Source organism: Bos indicus x Bos taurus, chromosome 15 (assembly GCF_003369695.1).
Source record: "Bos indicus x Bos taurus breed Angus x Brahman F1 hybrid chromosome 15, Bos_hybrid_MaternalHap_v2.0, whole genome shotgun sequence".
Classification (NCBI taxonomy): Eukaryota; Metazoa; Chordata; class Mammalia; order Artiodactyla; family Bovidae; genus Bos; species Bos indicus x Bos taurus.
Genome location: NC_040090.1, coordinates 44,841,144 through 44,845,623, shown reverse-complemented (window position 1 = coordinate 44,845,623; position 4,480 = coordinate 44,841,144).

The window sequence follows — 4,480 nt, the reverse complement described above, 5'->3', positions numbered from 1 at the left end:
TTCCCAGGCAAGAATGATGGAGTAGGTTGCCATTTCCTTCTCCAGGAGAGCTTCCCAGCCCAGGAATCAAACCTGCAACTCCTGCTTGGCAGGCAGATTCTTTACCAACTGCCACCAGGGAAGCCCTAATGATGTTTTACATATATCCTATTAACGTCTTGTTTGGACACCTCTTTGCTGAAGCTTCTTTGTCCTTCTTTCCAAAAGCTAAGACTTCCTCCTGTGCTTTGTATCTACTTCTGCTTTTCTACTCACTCACATGTCATTATTCACGTACACGCCTGGCTTCCCTACTAGAGTGTCTTTCTTATTTCCCATTTTCATAATTCTGGAGCCACCAATAATAATCAGTTCAGTTCAGTCGCTCAGTCGTGTCCGACTCTTTGCAATTATAATATCTTGATTTATTGAGAGCTTACCATGTGCCAGGCACTGCTTTATGTGCCTTACAAATACTTAATTATATATTAATAAATCCTTTCAACAAATACCTGTTGTTGAAATCCTTTCAGCAAAATCCTATAAAACAAATACCTGTTATTAACCCCATTTTACAGATGAAGAGACTGAGGCACAGAGAATTTACTTGCCCAGGGTCACATTGCTGGTAAGTAGAAGCCAGGATTTGAATCTGAGCTGTTTAGATGGTGACTGCAGCCATGAAATTAAAAGACGCTTACTTCTTGGAAGAAAAGTTATGACCAACCTAGACAGCATATTGAAAAGCAGAGACATTACTTTGCCAACAAAGGTCTGTCTAGTCAAGGCTATGGTTTTTCCAGTGGTCATGTATGAATGTGAGAGTTGGACTGTGAAGAAAGCTGAACACCAAAGAATTGATGCTTTTGAACTGTGGTGTTGGAGAAGACTCTTGAGAGTCCCTTGGACTGCAAGGAGATCCAACCAGTCCATTCTGAAGGAGATCAGCCCTGGGATTTCTTTGGAAGGAATGATGCTAAAGCTGAAACTCCAGTACTTTGGTCACCCCATGTGAAGAGTTGACTCATTGGAAAAGACTCTGATGCTGGGAGGGATTGGGGGCAGGAGGAGAAGGGGACGACAGAGGATGAGATGGCTGGATGGCATCACTGACTTGATGGACGTGTGTCTGAGTGACCTCTGGGAGTTGGTGATGGACAGGGAGGCCTGGCGTGCTGTGATTCATGGGGTCGCAAAGAGTCGGACATGACTGAGCGACTGAACTGAAATGAACTGAACTGAACTGTTTAGCTACAGAGCCTACATCCTGCATTATTTTAATAACAGTGATAACATTTGGGGGAACATTTGGGAAGGGCCAGGGGCAGAGCAAAATATTTTATGTGTAATAGGTGATACAATCCCTCAACAATCCTAGGAGGGAGGTCTGTTATTGTTCTCTTCTGGCTGATAAGAAAACTGAATCTTAAGCCATGTCTGAGTCATTGAGGATGAAAGCAAAGGGCTTGGTTCCATGGCCCCAGACTCTTAGATGTTGGTCTACACTTCCTTCCAGCATAGTATGTGCTCAGTGGATATTTAAGGGACAAATAAATGAATAAAATGGAGGAGGGAAAGAGTGAAGGGAGGGAAGGATAGAGGGAGGAAAAAGGAAAAAAAGAAGGAAATAGAGGAAAAGACATCCAACAGGCTATAGTGATTGGCTACCTCTCAAACTTAATCAATGTTTGTAATGTAATAAACATTCCATCATGTAAATATTGTGAAAGAGGACTCTGGAAGTAAAACCTTTAAATCAAAGAAAATTCCAGGACATCACAAACTGGTAGGGAAATTCTTGGGAGTAGTAAGAGCTTCTTAGAGCCCAGGTATATAAGCCAGCAATGGATTTAACTCACCAGTCTTGACACACTTCCTTGGAATAGCAAATTATAATGAGTACTTGTTACTTAAAAGTCACCCATACTCAAGAGGTACCTTTTCTGAAATGCTTCTCAGGGTTTGGTTGTTCTTAAGAGATACCATTAATCTCTATTATTCTGTGACCTAATTCGACCGTCAAGATGAATGAAGACTGAAATGATTTCCTTTTCTTCAGGAGGATGTTTTCTGGTTTTATAGATACCATGTGAGTACATGTGTTCTGTATTTCTCTCTTGCTGTCCGCCTCAGGAAGGGATGCAATTTCTGCAGGCTAGGCAGGAGGTAATTTTCTTAGGTTATCCAGGCAAAGCCTGGTGGATTTTTCTACCACAGACAGGAAGGCCTCAGTTTAGCACATTAACAGTAACCGTATTTTCCAAACCCCAAAGAGGGGCACAGCATCTGGTGGAGCACTGAATTCTGCTTTATGAGTGTGGTCATGTGACCTTCCCACCAAGGTATAAAAATGACATCATCCGCCACTCGCCACGTAATGAATTGCCTTTATAGAAGGTAAAACGGCAGGATGCCGGGGACAGCAGGGATGCAGGGACAAGGGGTCCTTGCACATCCAGAGCCAGGGGTCTTTAAGGAGATCTGGGATGGGGTCTCTCTGCGCCCCAGATGGAGAGGGCCTTGGTGACATGGCATTGCTCACCGTCCCTGTGGTTAATGAGCTCACCCTCGGGCCGCCGGCTGGTCTGCCGCTAGCTAGCTGCCAGCCTCTCCTCTTGGGCTGTGAGTCAGCCGTGGGCTGTCACTCGATCCAGCTGGGCCATGGAGCCTCCTGAGGCTCCCCAAGCCCAGCACGGCCGCCTGCAGCTGGAGTCCGGGGAAGCCTGCCCTGCCAGGTTGCCGCCAGCTTCCCTTCCCTGGTGCCTGGTGGGGAAGCAGCTTGTCTTGCTTAGAATTCAGGGCATTGTTAAGAGGCCCCCTGTCACACCCACAGACATCCCAGCCCGGCCAGAGGAAGCAGGCCAGCCCTGGAAGGGGACTCCTGCACACACACAGGGCTCTTTGAAGCACTCCAGAGATTTCACTCAGTTAATCTCCTTTGTCCTGCACATAATTCCAGTGGAATTAGTCAGCTTTAATGGGTAGCATCTCACCCTACTTCCCTTTCTGCCTGGAAGTACACCCACTAGCCTCTCCCTCCAAACCCTTTGTTTTTCAGCTCCTGGTTGGTAGTCATTCAGCCTATTAACCCTTGCACAGTGCACTGGATGAGGACGGGGGAGGGAAGGAATCTGCATTGAAGTTATAGGCCAGGAGCCCTTTATATAATTTTCCTGTTGAATCTTCACCATGGTCCTTCAAGGTAGGGATTTTTGTCCATCTAGATGAAGAAATTGAGCAAATTACATGTCATTTGCTCAAGGTCACAAAGCTGGTGAGGGGCAGAGCAGGGATTCAAATTGGAGTCCATCTGATTCCTTGACACTTGTTAATTCTATTAACCAGCACAGCAGGAGTGTTATCTGGGGGAACTGCTATTCCTTACAGTGTTTTTGTTTATTTTTTGGCAACAGAAAAGATTTCCTCCCACAGATCTTTACTGTGGGAAACCTTGTTGACTGAATGACCATGTCCTCAGTCACGGCATGATTTTTGACAATGTGATGATGCAGTGTTGCAAGCTACAGACATGGTGTCAGTCATCCACTTGACCAGACTACACACCAGCTGGATAACACAGAGCTCAGACAATTGCCTGTTGTTCAATTCTTTGAGCTCAGAGGATCATCACTTGCCAAATCTGTCCGTCCACCTGCTCCCCGACATTCCACTGTCCCACCTCACTCTCCAGCTCTGGCTCCCAGATAACATTGGTTCTCTGCTCTTTTCCTACTTTCCTTTCCCTTGTACTTTTCTAAACCAGGTGCATTCACACAATATCATCTTCTGTTTAAAAACTATCAGCAATCTCATGCTGGGTAGATATCCAAAGAAAATGAAACCAGGATCTTGAAAAGATATCTGCTCTCCCATATTTATTACAACATTATTCACAATAGCTGAGACATGGAAAAACCTCGGCATCCACTGATGGATGAATGGATGAAGAAATGGGATGTATATTTATATGTGCTCATGTGCTCAGTCACTAAGTCATTTCTGACTCTTTGTGACCCCCATGGCCGGTAGGTAGCTCACCAGGCTCCTCTGTCCGTGGGATTTTCCAGGCAAGAATACTGGAGTGGGTCACCATTCCCTTCTCCAGTATATTTATATAAAGAAATATTATTCAGTCTTAAGAAAGAAGGAAATCCTGCCATTTGCAACAACATGGATGAACCTGGAGGATGGTAGGCAAAGTGAAATAAACCAGACACAGAAAGACAAAAAATGAATGATCTCACTTACATGTGGGATCTGAACTAGTTGAACTCTCAGGGTAGAATGGGGTTGCCAGTGGTTTGATGGGAGTGGAGGGGTGGAGGTGGGAAAAGTGGGAAAACATTGGCTAAAGGGTATAAAACTTAGCTCAATAGGATGAATAAGTTCTTGGGATCTAATGCACAGTATGGCGACTATGGTTAACCTATTGATTGTACTTGACATTCGCTAAGAGGTAGATGTTAATTGTTAAAAAGGTAACTCTATGTGGTGACAGCTA